The 18,475-nt window shown below is 49.9% G+C and overlaps 1 non-coding gene across 1 annotated transcript; it reads right to left on the reverse strand.

The window, feature by feature from the left end:
- Positions 1–10,933: 10,933 nt before the first annotated feature.
- Positions 10,934–11,006, reverse strand: trnat-ugu (transfer RNA threonine (anticodon UGU)). The gene has a single exon. It is a non-coding gene; the product is annotated as a tRNA-Thr (tRNA).
- Between the last annotated feature and the right edge of the window lie 7,469 nt (positions 11,007–18,475).

The raw sequence follows: 18,475 nt of genomic DNA on the forward strand, positions 1-18,475 counted from the left end.
AAGTTCATTTGGAGGCCAGAGCAATGAATGTCACTGAAACGAAATGTATGGCATCCATGGGAGGAGTTGGATAACAACACCGTGCTGTCACAGACAGTGACGCTACCCCTACCGCCCTGGACTCGCAGAAATGAATCTGTGATTGAACTCTTTTGGATTGATCCCAATGTAACTGTTGGAGGACGACAGATGCCACAAGTGGCCTAAACAAAAAGGCTACCTGGAATGGACTACACGTGTTTCATCCAAGAAAACAAGACCCACGAATGCATTAACGACAACTGCTCTCCAGGAGGAAACTGGATGGGAGCTTTGGACATCACCGCTGTGTGCCAGGATGGGAGAGCCATTTCAAGGCGTAAGGGCTCTCCTACCAACATGGCTGCACCATCGAACGGAACATACTTCATACAGAATGGCTGGTGGCTTTGTGGTCACAAGGTTTACCCGATGCTGCCAGCCAACTGGACAGGAATGTGTGCACCAGTGTGGGTGACAGACCACACCTACAGGATACGACATCGTCAGCTGGCGACAGCACACAACTCTTCTGGACGTCAACGCAGGGTGGTTGCAACCTTTGACCCTCATGGCCCTGTCTGGGGTGCGAATGTTCCAGACGACCATAAAGTATGGTCCGTTGGAGACAAAGTTGTTCATGCGCTTTTTCCCTGGGTCAGAGTTGGAAAACATTCACTCTTCATCGAGACACTGAACTATTGTTTTCAATCCTTTCCGAATCTCTCACTACAAGTCAACGATGGACAAAATAGAGAGATTCAGGCTATTAGGCTGATGGTCTTGCAAAACAGGATGGTTCTGGACTTGTTAACGGCAGCACAAGGCGGTGTGTGCCACATCATTGGGACTTCCTGTTGCACATACATTCCGGGAAAAAATGACACACACATCTACGACGCCATGGCTTCACTGAAGAACTTACAGCAGGTCATGTCGAATGACAAAGTTCCACAACAGTGGGGTTTCTTTTCATGGCTATTCTCTCGCAACTGGTAGCAACTGCTGTTGAAAATTGTGTCTCCTGTGCTGGTTGTGCTGGTGTTGTTGTGCTTGTTTACGACCTGTGTTATCCCATGTTTGAAGTCTGCTGTGACGAGGGTTGTCTCTTCTACCGTAGCGCAAGTACATATACAACTTCTTGGTCGTGATGGATGTGATAACCATAATGAAACGCAGATTTCGTAGGTGCTGTTATACTGTGCGTGTTTTACAGAAACTTGATGATTTGACCATCGAAAATGCTTCGCAAGAGATGGATACAATGATGTACTGTTTCTGTGTTTTTCTTTTTCTTTTTTATTGGTAGCTTTCTGGTCGCCTAAGGCAGAGGGACCGTGTGAGACTTTTCCTACATATTAACATCGGCCACCAGGTTTTTAGATCACACAATAAGTTTGAACTGGAGTATTGAGGAAAATCCTCGTCTTCACTTGAGATTGTTGCTATCATTGTTTGTTGTTTTTGTCATGTTTCACCCTACACTAGGGGTGTCCAAAGTTTTTGCAAGGAGGGCCATATTTAGTAACATGAAGGGGCCCGACGGCCAATATTTTTTGTCGCTTCACTTCCGGGGGTCGGCGGCGCTAGTGGGACGGCAAACGCTGTGCGTTCCCTTCTCTTCCTTGGGGGTTGCTAGTGAGACGTCCAACGCTGCGCGTTCCCTTCTCTTCCGGGGGGTGGGGGGGCTGCTAATCGGACGTCAAGCGCAGCGCGTTCGCTTCTCTCCCGGGGGGGCGGGGGGCTGGGGTCTAGTGGGACGTCAAATCGAACGTTCGCTTCTCTTCCGGGGGGTGGGGGTGGGGGGCTAATCAGACGTCAAGCGCTTTGTGTGGCGGGCTCCATCTACTGTGGAAACTGAGAAGTGCTCAGGCTGTTGTGCGGGCCACATTCAATTATGTTTTCAGAATTTGCTGCGGGCCAATAAAAACTGGACCGCGGGCCGCGGTTTGCCCGCGGGCCATAGTTTGGACACCCCTACCCTACACGTTCCCCAACCTGTCCGCTTCGTCTCTGTTTTTTATTGATCTTTTTTATTAGTGTTTTTATTATTTTTACTATTCTTCTTTATATTTTCTTGCTTGTGTTTGTGGATTGGGTTGACATAATCACGTGATAAAACACAAGGGATATGTCAGGGTTTTCCAAACTAAGATAAGATAAGATAATCCTTTATTATTCCCTCAATGGGGAAACTCCTATGTTAGCAGCAGTACACTTAACATATACACACACACACGCATGCGGGGAAGGGGGTAAAAGATTTTAAAGAAGTAGAAGGTATATATAATTGTTGTCTCTGTGTGCCCTGCGATTGGCTGGCAACCGGTTCAGGGTGTCCCCCGCCTACTGCCCGATGACGGCTGGGATAGGCTCCAGCACGCCCGCGACCCCAGTGGGGACTAAGCGGTACAGAAAATGGATGGATGGATGGATGGACAGTGTATACAAAATACACAATACACAATATGCAGTGGAGATAAAAAAAATATTAGGTAAAAAAAATAGTGCAAAAAACAGTGCAAAGAAAGCAGGTAGAAGAGTGTGAGGTAGACAGATATTGCACATAGTGTGATTGCACATATGGTATTGCACGTTATTGCATGTTATTTTGTCCGTTAGCTACGGTGATCGGCCTGGTTGTGCAGTCTGATGGCAGCAGGGAGGAAGGACCTGCGATATCTTGATCGTATGATTATGTTGGAATGTATGTAACCAGTAATAAATAACCTAGCTTGTCCCATCCTACGCAATGTCGTAAAACATCCCCTGCTATATTTTGACTAGAGGTCAAGGGCTTTCTCTCCATCCAGTCCACTCTCACCCCCACCCTGTTTCTCTTCATAAAAATGCTCTCAGACGTCATTCGATCAAAGTCAAAGTCAAAGTCAGCTTTATTGTCAATCTCTCCACATGTCACAACACACAAAGAGACCGAAATTACGTTTTCTCTATCCCACGGTGACGAGACATATAACACGATAGACATACAAGTACGCGACACAATATAAAAACAAGAAGGCAAAAATTCAACAATAAATAGTAAGAGTGATGAATAAATAATAAATAAACAGATAACACAATAAATAAGAGGAGCAAAACGGAGCCAGCAAGCATAGCGCAAAAGTAAAAATATCATAAACAAGAAGGCACAAACAATAAATAATAAGAGTAATAATAAATAATAAATAAACAGATAACACAACAAATAAGAGCCAGTGTGCATACAGACAGTACAGACAGTAAAAGTACAGGACGCTACGCAGAACGGGGGAGCGAGTTCAGGATCCTAACAGCCTGGAGTATGAAGCTGTTTGAGAGTCTGGTGGTGCGGGAGCGCAGGCTTCTGTACCTCCTCCCAGAGGGCAGAAGCTCGAACAAAGAGTGAGCGGGGTGACTCACATCACTCACAATCGTGGTCGCCTTGCGGGTGAGATGGGAGGTGTAAATGTCCTTCAGGGAGGGGAGCGAAGCACCAGCAATCTTACCAGCCGTGTTCACTATGCGCTGCAGGGCCTTGAAGTTGTAGTCAGTGCAGCCGCCACCCCAAACAGCAATACAGCTGGAGAGGACGCTCTCAATGGTGCCGCGGTAAAATGCAGTCATGACGGCCGGAGGAGCGCTCGCTCGCCTGAGTTTCCGCAGGAAGTACAGGCGGCGCTGGGCTTTTTTTGCCAGTGATGCGGTGTTGGTGGACCAGGAGAGATCCTCACTGATGTGCACCCCCAGGAACATGGCGCTGCTCACTCTCTCCACCACAGCACCGTCGATGGTCAGTGGCAGGTGTTGGGTGTGACCCTTCCGGAAGTCCACAACAATCTCCTTGGTCTTGTCGACGTTCAGCAGGAGGTTGTCCCTGCACCACGTGGTCAGAAGGTCAACCTCCAGCCTGTATTGAGTCTCGTCTCCCTTTGTGATGAGACCCACCAGAGTCGTGTCGTCAGCAAACTTCACTAAACGGTTGTCGCTGTAGGTTGCAGTGCAGTCATGCGTCAGGAGGGTGAAGAGCAGCGGACTGAGCACGCAGCCTTGGGGGGCCCCCGTGCTCAGCGTGATGCTGGCGGAGATTTTGTCGCCAACACGTACTACCTGTGGCCTCTGACAGAGGAAGTCCAGTAGCCAGTTGCAGAGGTACTGAGGCCCAGCGCGTCAAGTTTGCTGATGAGGCGTTGTGGCACAATGGTGTTGAAGGCAGAACTGAAGTCCACAAACAGCAACCTCACATACGAGTCCCTTCTCTCCAGGTGGGTGAGGGCCGAGTGGAGGGCAGAGCAGATGGCATCCTCAGGGGACCGTTTGGCTCGGTACGCAAACTGGAAGGAGTCAATGGTGGGGGGGAGAACGGATCGGATGTGCTCCATGACAAGCCGCTCAAAGCACTTCATGATGATGGGCGTAAGTGCCACGGGGCGATAGTCATTGAAGCAGGACGGAGCGGGTTTCTTCGGCACAGGTACGATGGTGGCAGCTTTGAAACACGACGGGACGATGGCCTGCTGCAGGGAAGTGTTAAAGATGTCTGTGAAGACATCCGTCAGTTCACCAGTCCTTCAGCGCTCGACCCGGGATGTTGTCAGGGCCCGCCGCCTTACGGATGTTGATAGCGGAAAGCGCCCTCCTCACGCTGTCGGCGGAGAGGCACAGGGGCAGCTCGTGTGAAGGGGGAGTGGCCTTCAGCGGCCAAGTGCTGTTCTGAGCGTCGAAGCGAGCAAAGAAGCGGTTGAGGTCATTGAGCAGACGGACGTCGCCTTCACAGCTCTGCGGCGCGGGCTTGTAATCCGTGATGGTCTGAATGCCCTGCCAAAGGCTCCGTGCGTCCCTGCTGTCCTTGAAGTGGGCGGTAATTTTGCACGAGAACGCCCTCTTTGCTTCTTTGATGCCCCGGGACAGGTCGGCCCTCGCAGTCCTCAAGCCAGCCTCATCCCCCGCTCTAAAGGCTTTGTCCCTGGCCCTCAGCAGCCTGAAGACAGCCCCTGTCAGCCATGGCTTCCGGTTAGCCCGAGCGACGATGGATTTTGAGAGAGTCACAACATCAATGCACTTCCTGATGTAGGAGGAAACAGAGTCAGTATACTCCTCAATGTCTGTCCGATCGTCGCAAGTGGCAGCCCTCCTAAACATGTCCCAGTCAGTAGAGCCAAAGCAGTCACGCAGTGCATCAGAGGCACCCTCAGGCCACACCCGTACCTGCTTGCGAACCGGCCTGGACGCTCTCACCATTTGTCTGTATGCGGGCAAAAGCATAACAGTGATATGGTCAGAAGGTCCAAGATGGGGGAGGGGGGCGGCTTTGAAAGCTCCTTTATGTGAAGAGTAGACCCGGTCCAGGAAGCTGTCGCCACGCGTAGGAAAATTAACATGCTGGTGAATCCTCGGAAAAACAGACTTCAGGTTAGCATGCTTAAAATCCCCAGCGAAGATGGTCAAACCGTCAGGGTGCGCTGTCTCTTGTTCACTGACAGCCTGGTACAGTTCACTAGGAGCCGCGATCCTGTCGCCTTCGATGTTGGAAGGCGGGATGTAAACCGCGACTAGCAGAATCGCGGTAAATTCCCTTGGCAGGTAAAAAGGACGGCACTTAATGATCACGAACTCCGCCAGTGGTGAGCAGTGCTTGCATACCACTACAGAGTCTCGGCACCATTCGTCACGGATGTAGACGCATATTCCACCTCCACGAGATTTACCCCCTTTCACAATGGCCCGGTTCGCCCGATAGCACGCTAGCCGCTCCAGATGTACGGCAGAGTCCGGAATGTTGACAGTCAACCAAGTCTCAGTGAACACGAGCACACAGCAGTCCCGCAGTCATTGCTGTACGCACAGTGACGAATGGACTCTCCGCCTGGAGGTGCCCAGAAAATTACTTAATAGTCTCCCATGTGGTTCTTGCAAAAGAGTGAGCACCAAATGTGACAACAGCCATGCCTAACGAGCAAAAGGACAAGGTGTGTTCTTTCATCAAAAAAGATGTGGCCAAAGAGTCTGTCAGAAGGGACATTTAAAAACACATGCAAGAACACACACAGGTGAGAAACGTTTTTCCTGCTCAGTTTGTGGCCAAAGATTGTTAGGGTTGACAAATTACAGTGGAGCCTCGGTTTTCAAACGTCCCAGTTCTCGAACAAATCAGTATTTGAACAAAAAATTCGAGATTTTTTTGCTTCGGATGTCGGACGAAATTCGGTGGTTGAACCTCGCGAGATGAGCCGAGAGGACCCGCATGCCAACTAACTCCGTTCGTTATTACATTCTCGTTATTCTGAGGATTGCATCAACTCTAATCACGCCTCCAAAGTAAGCAAGTGGGAGCAGTAAAGCCATCCTAAAACACAAAGACGCTCCTAAAGCAATGCGACAGTGAGCGCCCGGCGCGCTGCGGTTGCCAGATCGGACCAAATTAAGCTCCCTGCGCACTGAGGTCCACTTAAATTTTGGAAAGTCCATTAGGACTTCCATCCATCCATCCATCCATCCATCTTCTTCCGCTTATCCGGGGTCGGGTCGCGGGGGCAGCAGCTTCAGGAGGGACTCCCAGACTTCCCTCTCCCCAGCCACTTCATCTAGCTCATCCCGGGGGATCCCAAGGCGTTCCCAGGCCAGCTGAGAGACATAGTCTCTCCAGCGCGTCCTGGGTCGTCCCCGGGGTCTCCTACCGGTGGGACATGCCCGGAACACCTCCCCAGGGAGGCGTCCAGGAGGCATCCTGATGAGATGCCCGAGCCACCTCATCTGGCTCCTCTCAACGTGGAGGAGCAGCGACTCTACTCCGAGTCTCTCCCGGATGACCGAACTTCTCACCCTATCTCTAAGGGAGAGCCCGGACATCCTGCGGAGATAACTCATTTCGGCCGCTTGTATCCGGGATCTCGTTCTTTCGGTCACGACCCATAGCTCGTGACCATAGGTGAGGGTAGGAGCGTAAATCGACCGGTAAATTGAGAGCTTTGCCTTTTGGCTCAGCTCTCTCTTTACCACGACGGACCGGTACAAAGTCCGCATTACTGCCGACGCTGCACCGATCCGCCTGTCGATCTCGCGCTCCATCCTCCCCTCACTCGTGAACAAGACCCCAAGATACTTAAACTCCTCCACTTGGGGCAGGATCTCATCCCCGATCCGGAGAGGGCATTCCACCCTTTTCCGATCGAGGACCATGGACTCGGATTTGGAGGTGCTGACCCTCATCCCGACCGCTTCACACTCGGCTGCGAACCGCTCCAGTGAGAGCTGGAGATCACGGCCTGAAGAAGCCAACAGCACCACGTCGTCTGCAAAAAGCAGAGACGCGATGCTGAGGTCCCCAAACCGGACACCCTCAACGCCTCGGCTGCGCCTAGAAATTCTGTCCATAAAAACTATGAACAGAATCGGTGACAAAGGGCAGCCTTGGCGGAGTCCAACCCTCACTGAGAACGAATCCGACTTACTGCCGGAAATGCGGACCAAACTCTGGCATCGGTGATACAGGGACCGAACCGCCCTTACCAGTTGGCTCGGTACCCCGTACTCCCGAAGCACCCCCCAGAGAACCTCCCGAGGGACACGGTCGAACGCCTTCTCCAAGTCCACAAAACACATGTGGACTGGTTGGGCGAACTCCCATGCACCCTCGAGGATCCTGCTGAGGGTGAAGAGCTGGTCCACTGTTCCACGGCCAGGACGAAAGCCACACTGTTCCTCCTGAATCCAAGGTTCGACCTCCCGACGGACCCTCCTCTCCAGCACCCCTGAATAGACCTTCCCAGGGAGGCTGAGGAGTGTAATTCCCCTGTAATTGGAACACACCCTCCGGTCCCCCTTCTTAAAGAGGGGAACCACCACCCCAGTCTGCCAATCCAGAGGCACTGTCCCCGATGTCCACGCGATGCTGTAGAGACGTGTCAGCCATGACAGTCCCACAACATCCAGAGCCCTTAAGAAATCCGGGCGGATCTCATCCACCCCCGGGGCCTTGCCACCGAGGAGTTTTTTAACTACCTCAGTGACTTCAACCCCAGAGATTGGAGAGTCCATCTCAGAGTCCCCAGGCCCTGCCTCCACAATGGAAGGCGTGTCGGTGGAATTGAGGAGGTCTTCGAAGTATTCTCCCCACCGACACACGACGTCCCTAGTCGAGGTCAGCAGCACGCCATCTCCACTGTAAACAGTGTTGACGTTGCACTGCTTCCCCCTCCTGAGACGCCGGATGGTGGACCAGAATCTCCTCGAAGCCGTCCGGAAAGCATTCTCCATGGCCTCGCCAAACTCCTCCCACGCCCGGGTTTTTGCCTCAGCAACCGCCGAAGCCGCGTTCCGCTTGGCCATCCGGTACCTGTCAGCTGCCTCGGGAGTCCCGCAGGCCAAAACGGCCCGATAGGACTCCTTCTTCAGTTTGACGGCATCCCTTACCGCCGGTGTCCACCAGCGGGTTCGGGGATTGCCGCCACGACAGGCACCAATGACCTTACGGCCGCAGCTCCGTTCGGCCGCCTCAACAATGGAGGCGCGGAACAAGGTCCACTCGGACTCAATGTCCCCCGCCTCCCCCGGGACCTGGGAAAAGTTCTGCCGGAGGTGGGAGTTGAAGCTCTTCCTGACAGGGGATTCCGCCAGACGTTCCCAGCAGACCCTCACAGAACGTTTGGGTCTGCCAGGTCGGACCGGCATCTTCCCCCACCATCGGAGCCAACCCACCACCAGGTGGTGATCAGTTGACAGCTCCGCCCCTCTCTTCGCCCGAGTGTCCAAAACATGCGGCCGCAAATCCGATGACACGACTACAAAGTCGATCATCGAACTGCGGCCTAGGGCCTCCTGGTGCCAAGTGCACACATGGACACCCTTATGTTTGAACATGGTGTTCATTATAGAAAATCCGTGTCGAGCACAGAAGTCCAATAATAGAACACCGCTCGGGTTCAGATCGGGGGGGCCGTTCCTCCCAATCACGCCCTTCCAGGTCTCACTGTCATTGCCCACGTGAGCATTGAAGTCACCCAGTAGAACGATGGAGTCCCCAGAAGGAGCGCTCTCCAGCACTTCCTCCAGGGACTCCAAGAAGGGTGGGTACTCTGAGCTGCCGTTTGGTGCATAGACACAAACAACAGTCAGGACCCGTCCCCCCACCCGAAGGCGGAGGGAGGCTACCCTCTCGTTCACCGGGGTGAACCCCAATGTGCAGCCGCCCAGCCGGGGGGCAATAAGTATACCCACACCTGCTCGACGCCTCTCACCGTGGGCAACTCCAGAGTGGAAGAGAGTCCAGCCCCTCTCGAGAGGGCTTGAACCGGAACCCAAACTGTGCGTGGAGGCAAGTCCGACTATATCTAGTCGGAACTTTTCTGCCTCGCACACCAGCTCGGGCTCCTTTCCAGCCAGAGAGGTGACATTCCATGTCCCAAGAGCCAGCTTCTGCAGCCGGGGATCAGACCGCCAAGGTCCCTGCCTTTGGCCGCCGCCCAGCTCGCACTGCACCCGACCCCTTTGGCCCCTCCCACAGGTGGTGAGCCCATGGGAAGGGGGACCCACATTTCCTTTTCGGGCTTTGCCCGGCCGGGCCCCATGGGCGAAGGCCCGGCCACCAGACGCTCGCCTTCGAGCCCCGCCTCCAGGCCTGGCTCCAGAAGGGGGCCCCGGTGACCCGCGTCCGGGCGAGGGAAATCTGTTTCCATATATATTCTTCATCATAAGGGGCTTTTTGAGCCGTGCTTTGTCTGGCCCCTCACCTAGGACCCGTTTGCCATGGGTGACCCTACCAGGAGCATGAAGCCCCAGACAACATGGCTCCTAGGATCATAGGGGCACGCAAACCCCTCCACCACGATAAGGTGACGACTCATGGAGGGGCCATTAGGACTTTAAAAATATTTTCTAAATTTTAGCGACGGCTCTGTCGCAATAATGCGACCAGCACGGTGCAGTTGCGTGTTCGGCGCTGCGCTGCAGTTACGTGATCGGACAAAAATGCGCAAATGGAAAAAAATTGTTAAAAAAGACAGGTTTTTTTGCTTGGAATAGATAATTTTTTTTTCCATTATTTGTAAAGGGAAAACATTATTTGGAATTCGAACGATTCACTTCTGGAACAGCCTTCTTGAACGGATTGTGGTCGAAAACCGAGGCTCCACTGTTCTTGATCGTATGAATATGTTGGAATGTAGACTATATTGATTAACCAGTTGCTGAGGGGAACAAACTCCCCCTCCTGCCCTGTTTTCTCTCAATAAATATGTCCTTATATGTTCAGAGTTTCTGAATAGATATTTGAAAGAGTAATATGGGAAATTACTTTAAAATATATGTAGTCTCCGCTCAGCATCTGTTGCCATTTAAATTATGCCGGTTTCAAGGCTGAATTCGTGTGTCACATGACGTGCGTTCGCGTCGCACCAGAAGTCATGTCATGCAGCCTGATAATTGGCAAAAAAAAAAGTATTTCTGAGGATGCAGCCTGTGAATTGAGACACAGCGAGTGAATCTTTGTTTGCAAGACTAGTTCTCTTGCTAGCAATGAGGCTTTAACACCTACCGCTAATCAAAAATTCAAACACACTACAACCAAGCAGGGTTAGCAGATGTAGCTGTCTGTCAGACTCTAGTGGGAATTTAACTCACACCCTCTGAGTTACAATTCTAATGCTCTTATTAATGAGCTACGCGGTCTTGCCTGGCAAAACTGTGTCAACCTTTTAGAAGATTGACCAAAAGAAACGCTTGAAAATGTAGTCTAAACAGGACTGTAAGCCAGTGATTCTCATCCAGTGTGGACACATTGGTGTGCCGTCTGAAATTATAAAATTTCCCTTAATATCCTCAAAGACAATAACAACTCATCACATAACTGCTGGTCACCAGTACTATGGACAAGATAAGTGGAATTACACCCTCAACTCTTATATGTCAAGCTTGCGCAGTAAATGTTTAGTATACAATCAGGCCTCAGTGAGAATTGAACTCACGACCCCTAGTTTACAAGACCAGTGCTCTAACCACTGAGCTACAAGGCCTGTTCTGCTGTGGTTGATTATAAACTATAAATTATTTAACTACAATATTACAAAGTGGAAATCAGGATGTCACCACGTTTACCTCCCATGCTACTATTCTGCGACCAAGCAAGGCTAGATAGCTTGGCCAAGTTTGAGAATCAGTTAGCGTGCTTGAACCTCTGGTTGAAGCTGGTGGTTGAAGCTGGTGGTTGAAGCGCTAGTTTTTATGTACAAGTTTGAATGAGACAACAGCCAGGAACAGCCATGATTAATGAGAAACAGGAGGCCGGGCCAGAGCAACTTTGATAAAAGAGGAGGGGAAAGAGAAGGACGAAGAGGATATCTACAGTATGCCCTCAACTTGTCTTGAGTCAGAAGTTGATATTTTATACCAAACACTGGAAATGTTCTCAGTCTTGGAAAATGTTTGCTCATAAGAGGAGTTTGAAACTACACCTAAGAATACACACAGAAGGGAAACGTTTTTCCAACGATTCTCTCAGAAGAGGCACTTAACAAGTCACATGAGAACCCAGACTGGGGAGAAACGTTTTTCCTGCTCAGTTTGTGGCCAAAAATTCTTTCAGAAGGGTGACTTGCAAACACACACAAGAACCCACACCAGTGAGATATCCTTTTCCAGATCACTTTGTGGCCAAAGATTCTCTCAGAAAGTAAACTTAAAACTACATGCAAGAACACACTCAGCTGAAAAAATATTTTTCCTGCTCAGTTTGTAGCCAATCTTTCGCAGAACTGTCACCTAAAAATAATGACAAGAACACACACAGTTGAGAAACCTTTTTCCTGCCCAGTTCCTGGCCAAATATTCTCACAGAAGGGTGACTTAAAAACACACACAAATACCCCCACCCATGAGAAACCTTTTTCCTGCTCAGTTTGTGGCCAAAGATTCGGTCAGACGGGACACTTAAAAACACATGCAAGAGTACACAGGACAGGAACCGTTTTCCTGCTCAGTTTGTGGCCAAAGATTCTATCAGAAGGTAAACTTAAAAACACATGGAAGAACACACACAGGTGAAAAAAATTTTTCCTGCTCAGCTTGTGGCCAAATATTCTCTCAGAAAGTAAACTTAAAATCAAATGCAAGAACACACTGGTGAAAAACCTGTCTCCTACTCACTTTGTGGCCAAAGATTCTCTCTGAAGAGAAACTTCAAAATCCACTAATTGTCGGACACCACGAGCGGTTACCTAATATGCAAGCCCCTTTTTTTTTGTTTGGCGCCACTGTGAGTGGCAGCCCCGCAGCAGTGTTCTCTCTTTTCCTCTTTATTTCCTTCCTTTCTCCTTTTTCTTTCTTTCTATTTGTCCATTCGGCAATGCTGGTGCCATCTATCACAACTCGGTGTGTGCAGATTGTTTCGGATCGGATATTTTTTTCCCTGGGAGATGGGATGGCTGCACACATTGGTCGAGACCGGCGTGACTCTACGATGGCCATCCTGCTCATCCGGCCGGTGCTGACCAGATCCCTCGCCTTGGCCTCGCAGCCGCGACCCATGTGGGAGGTCCGCTCCCTCATGCTCGTTGAAGCCAATGATCTTCGCCGTACCAGCCCCATGGTGACTATCTGCACGTGCCCCGACTGGGTGCCCAGGACGCTGCTCACACGTTTGCCTGTTTTGTGATGTTTTACCGATTTACGACCACGGTCCATTGGGCGGCGTTGAACTTGACTGCCCTTACACCTGTTTATGGACCCTGTGGAGGGTATTTTGCGTGTTTTGGGGTGTTCTTTGGAATTGAAGGGGGCTGGTTGGCCGGTGTTACTTTTTTCCTTTGTCTTGTTGCTTTGGTTTGATGGCTGAGATTCAAGAGTTTTTTTTTATTCAAGAGTTTTTATTCGCCATGTTTGAGCGTGCCAAACAAGGAATTTAACTTCGGTAAAAACACACCCTCAACATTTAGGTGACTAACAACATTCAGGACGTGAATAATGGCAAAAACAGTGTAGACAAATTCAAAAAGGTGTGAAGAGCTGAAGAGATGTTATTGCACAGTAATGTCTCTGAGACTCTATGAGTGGTGTGAGTTCATCAGAGCAACAGCCTGGGGGAAGAAGCTGTCTCTGTGTCTGCTGGTTTTGGCGTACCGAGCTCTATAACGCCGTCCGGAGGGGAGTAGTTCAAACAGACTGCAACCTGGGTGAGAAGGGTCTGTAGAGATGTTCCTTGCCCGATTCCTGGTCCTAGACAGGTACAAGTCTTAGATAGATGGGAGGTTGATTCCAATGATCTTTTCTGCAGTTCTGATTGTCCGTTGTAGTCTGTGCTTGTCTTGTTTGGAGGCCGATCCAAACCAGACAGTGATGGACGTGCAGAGGACAGACTGGATGATGGCAGTGTAGAAGGTCTTCAGAAGCTCTCGCGGCAGGTTGAACTTCTTGAGCTGTCTCAGGAAGTACAGCTTCTGCTGGGCTTTCTTCCGGACAGAGTCTATGTGGCCAGTCCATTTCAGGTCCTGAGAGATTGTGGTTCCCAGGAACTTGAAGGTGTCTGTGGAGAGATTAGTATTACTGCGGATAGTGAGGGGTAAAAGTGGTGAAGGGTCTCGCCTGAAATCCACTGTCATCTCCACGGTCTTGAGCGGGTTCACCTCCAGATGGTTTTGACTGCACCAGTGGACCAGACGCTCCACCTCCTGTCTGTACGCAGTCTCATCACCGTCCTGGATCAGTCCGATGAGAGTGGTGTCGTCTGCATACTTCAGGAGCTTCACAGGAGAGTCACCTGAGGAGAAATCTTTGGTGTAGAGAGAGAAGAGCAGTGGGGAGAGGACGCACCCCTGAGGGGCTCCAGTGTTGGTGGTCCGGGTGTCAGATGTGATGCCCCCCAGCCTCAAACGCTGTCTCCTGTTGGTCAGGAAGCTGGTGATCCACTGACAGGTGGAGGCAGGCACCGCAAGCTGGATGAGCTTCTGTTGGAGGATGTCAGGGGCGATGGTGTTGAACGCCGAGCTGAAGTCCACGAACAGGATCCTGGCGTACGTTCCTGGGGTGTCCAGGTGGTGCAGGATGTAGTGCAGTCCCGTGTTGACCGCATCATCCACTGACCTGTTTGCCCGGTAGGCAAACTGGAGGTGGTCAAGCAGGGGGCCCATGACCTCCTTCAGGTGGTTCAGCACTAACCTCTCGAACGATTTCATGACCAAAGATGTCAGTGCGACGGGTCTATAGTCATTAAAACCTGTGATGGCGGGCTTCTTGGCCACTGGAACGATGGTGGAGCTCTTGAAGCACGAGGGCACCTCACACAGCTCCAGAGAACGGTTAAAGATCCGTGCAAAGGTGGGCGCCAGCTGCTCAGCGCAGACTTTCAAGTAGGAAGGTGACACGCCGTCTGGGCCCGGTGCCTTTCTGGTCTTTTGTCTCCGGAACAGCTGGCGCACTTCCTCCTCGCGGACCTGGAGTGCCGGCGCGGCCTCTGCAAGAGAGTGAGTGGGTGACAACGATGATACAGGTGTGGACAGAGCAGTTGTGGGTAGAGGTGAGTATGTAGATTGTGCTGCCGGAGGTCCCGTTGTGTGGGAGGACAGATAAAACCTGCAGTAGAACTTGTTTAGCTGGTTAGCAAGCCTTGGGCTCTCTACAGGACGGGGGGTTCGTTTCTTGTAGCCCGTGATGCTCAGCAGACCTTTCCACACCGTTGAGGGATCAGGATTGGCAGAGAGGTGTCTCTTCAGGTTCTCCCCGTAGCACCTCCTGGCTTTCCTGACCTCTCGGTTCAGTGTGTTTCTGGTCTGCCTGAACAGCTCGCGGTCGCCGCTCCTGTAGGCCTCCTCCTTGACTTTGCGCAGCCTCCTGAGGTTCGGTGTAAACCAAGGTTTGTCGTTGTTGTACGTGCAGAAGGTCTTAGTCTGCACACACAGATCCTCACAAAAACTGATGTATATGTGACAGTGTCAGTGAGTTCATGAAAGTCTGAAGTTGCAGCTTCGAAAGCTCCCCAATCGCTGCAGTCAAAGCAGGCTTGGAGGTCCTGCCTTGACTCCACTGTCCACTTCCTCACAGTCCTCACCACAGGCTTAGAAGTTTTTAGTTTCTGCCTGTAGGCCGGGATCAGATGAACTAGACAGTGGTCCGAGAGTCCTAAAGCTGCACGAGCCGCAGAGTGGTATGCATCCTTGATCACGGTGTAGCAGTGGTCCAGAGTCTGTGCCCCTCTGGTGGGACACGTTACGTGCTGTCTGTATCTGGGGAGTTCGTGTGTGAGGTTCGCCCTGTTAAGATCACCCAGAACAATGATTAGTGAGTTTGGTAGAAGTTTCTCCATGTCTGTTACCTGGTCAGCCAGCATCTGCGTGGCTTCACTCGCACGTGCGTGTGGTGGGATGTAAACAGCCGTCATGACGATCGAGGAGAACTCACGTGGTGAATAGAACGGCCGGCAGTTTATGAAAAGTGTTTCTAGGAGAGGGCTGCAAAACTCTTTCAACACCGTGACATCAGTACACCAACGTTCATTAATGTAGAAACAGAGACCACCTCCCTTTGATTTTCCGGAGAGCTCCGCGCTGCGATCTGCTCGCATTAGCCTGAACCCGGCTAGCTCCACGGCGTGGTGGGGGGTTTGTTCGCTAAGCCACGTTTCCACAAAGCACAGCGCAGCGGATCTGCTGAAGTCCGTGTTCCTTGAAGTGAGGAGCAGCAGTTCATCCATTTTGTTCGCCAGGGAGCGGACATTCGCCAGATGAATTGACGGTAGGGCAGAACGGAACCCTTTCTGCCTCAGCCTTACGAGTGCTCCGGCTCGCTTTCCGCGCCGCCGTCGTCGCGCTAGCTTGTACAGCACCGCCGCTCCGGCTAGAATCTCCGACAAACAGTCTGAATCGGAGAGAACAGGAGAGAAAATACCAGAAGAAGTCTGTCCGATGTTTAACAGAGCTTCTCTGGTAAAAGTGATCCGGGATGGACAGCAGAGGACACAGAAAACACACAAAATAAGACAAATAAACAGAGAGCGACTCACCGTGGCTGCCATCCGCGGCGCCATCATATGACGTCACTGAGTTGCGCTCATGTCATCTGGGTGTCTTTTACATACCAGCTCTATCAAAGTCAAAAGTCAAAGTCAGCTTTATTGTCAATCTCTCCACATGTCACAACACACAAAGAGACCGAAATTACGTTTTCTCTATCCCACGGCGACTGGGGCCTGAATTTCCCCACTCCCGGGGATCTATAAAGTTTCAATCAATCAATCAATCAATCAATCAATCAATCAATCAATCAATCAATCAATCAATCAACCAATCAATCAATCAATCAATCAATCAATCATCTGTCTTGGTTCCTGTTCGAGTGGTGCTCACCAACTTATTTTGCAAGAACCACATGGGAGACAATTAAGTCTTTTTGGGCACCTGCAGGTGGAGAGTCCATTCGTCAATGATCGAACGACGTCTGACTCTCGCTTCCCGCAAGAGCGTTTTTATTGAGAAAAACAGGGTGGGGGTGACAGTGGACTGGATAGAGAAGAAAAAGCCCTTGACCTCTAGTCAAAGCATAGCAGGAGATGTTTTACGACATTGTGTAGGATGGGACAATCTATGTTATTTATTACTGGTTACGCACCAACATAAGCATAAAACTAATCTAGCTAGGTTATTTATTACTGGTTACATACATTCCAACATAATCATATGATCAAGATAGTTTGGAAAACCCTGACAGCTCCCACAATTGTCATGCTGTTATGTTTCGTGAGTTGTTTTTGTCTTGTCCTGTTTGTCGTATTGTCACTTCCTGTTTTGTTTTGGTAACTCTCCTCTCGTTTCAGTTCGTGGGTCCTTCCTCTGTGTGTCAGGCTACTTGTCTTCCCTGATCCCAATTGTGTGCACCTGTGTCTTTGGTCCTAATTGTCTGCACCTGTGTCCTCACCTTTCTATGTGTATTTAGCCAGCGTCTTCCCCTTGTCTTGTGCCAGTGCGTCTGTTGGATTTTGTCCACAATTTAGGGAGCGCGCTATCTGCGCCTCATGGCCATTGCCAATCACCTGTTATCCAATTTACTCACTGCATGCTCGTTTGATTTCTTCAGATTTAGGAAAATGCTAAGACACTGAAGCAGAAATTAGACTTACACAGGTTGGTTGAGTTCAATCACAATTCTTGTTAAGAAAGCTCTGTTTTCAGGAAAGTACAATACAGCGCTGGGCCTTTCAAGAGCAGAGAGTCTCCATTCAGAAAACGCCACATTCAAGGTTCTTTGGTCAGCTTATATTCATTTCCACATGCCAATGTGGGCCGAGTTTGTTGGGTGATGAGTCAGGGGGTGTGGCAAGTTCGCAGGAGATTCTGATTTCATGGGAGTGGGTGGTGGTTATGAGCGATTCAGTGTGTGTGGGGGCTGTTGTCTTCCATCCCGTCTTTCGGCCTTGGCGATCATCTTTGGCCGAGTCCTTGGCTGGCTCCCTCTGGCACCTGCTGGTTTTTATCTCCAAGTGACCTTCCTGTAAACATTCCCCTCCATTCTTGCACATAGACTGTCTCACCTCATCCTTTCATAATTATTTCAATTTTGTCATTTTGTACGAAATTATGTGAGCTTTTTGTCTGTGACATCATTAATCTATTAATGTTCCTTGACTATGCAAAGTTTGTTCTTTTGATACTCCATGTCTTTGCTTACGTCATTATTTTCTTAGTTTAATCATGCTTCCAACCATATATTTTCTTTGTTAGGCAAAATATTTTCCTCTGTCCAGAACGTTCAGTAGTAATCGAAAATTGGCGTCTAGCATTAGTCAAAACATAAAATACAATCAAGTACTGAACATTTTTAGACGACTTTGGCAGTGTCCGTGATTTAGAGAATCATCAGGCATGCATTAAACAGTTCCTTAAGGGTCATTAAGCTATTCAAGCAATATATCAAAAAACATTTGTTATTTCAAAGTGCTCAGAAATATATATCAGTTCATAAAGTTATAAAAACCTTTGTCATTACCACCTATCAAAAATGTCTAGTTATGTCTTCTTTATTGAGTTGGTGTGTAGGTATAATTACATGCTTAAAATGTTTCTTTTATTGATTGAATATGTGAATATACTTTTCTACTTATGTACTTTATTCAATGAGGTTTGAGCATATCTGTTTTTGTAGCTAGGCAGGACTTTTTGTATTTTGACCCCATTCCTTCACGTCTTGTCCCGTCTTGAGCACCAGCGATCGCGTGAGTAACAGATATCGCTTTAGAGAACCTAGTTTAGAAGATACCTTTTTTTTGTCAAGCCTGAGCGCTGTTTTTCAATTTTGTTTTTTGCCACCGTGTTTTCCCTCGTTTTGAGGTGCTTTTGGTTTTTGCTGTCTTCAGCCTTGTTTTCCCTCTTTTTGAGGCGCTTTTGGTTTCTTTGTGCTGTCTCCAGCCTGTTCGAATAAATACCTTTTGTTTGCACTCTGCATCCGAGTCCTCTCCCTGATCCAAGCCTGACAACAATAGCTCATACAAGATGTCTCCCGG

The sequence above is a fragment of the Syngnathus typhle genome, unplaced genomic scaffold, assembly GCF_033458585.1.
Source record: "Syngnathus typhle isolate RoL2023-S1 ecotype Sweden unplaced genomic scaffold, RoL_Styp_1.0 HiC_scaffold_27, whole genome shotgun sequence".
NCBI lineage: Eukaryota > Metazoa > Chordata > Actinopteri > Syngnathiformes > Syngnathidae > Syngnathus > Syngnathus typhle.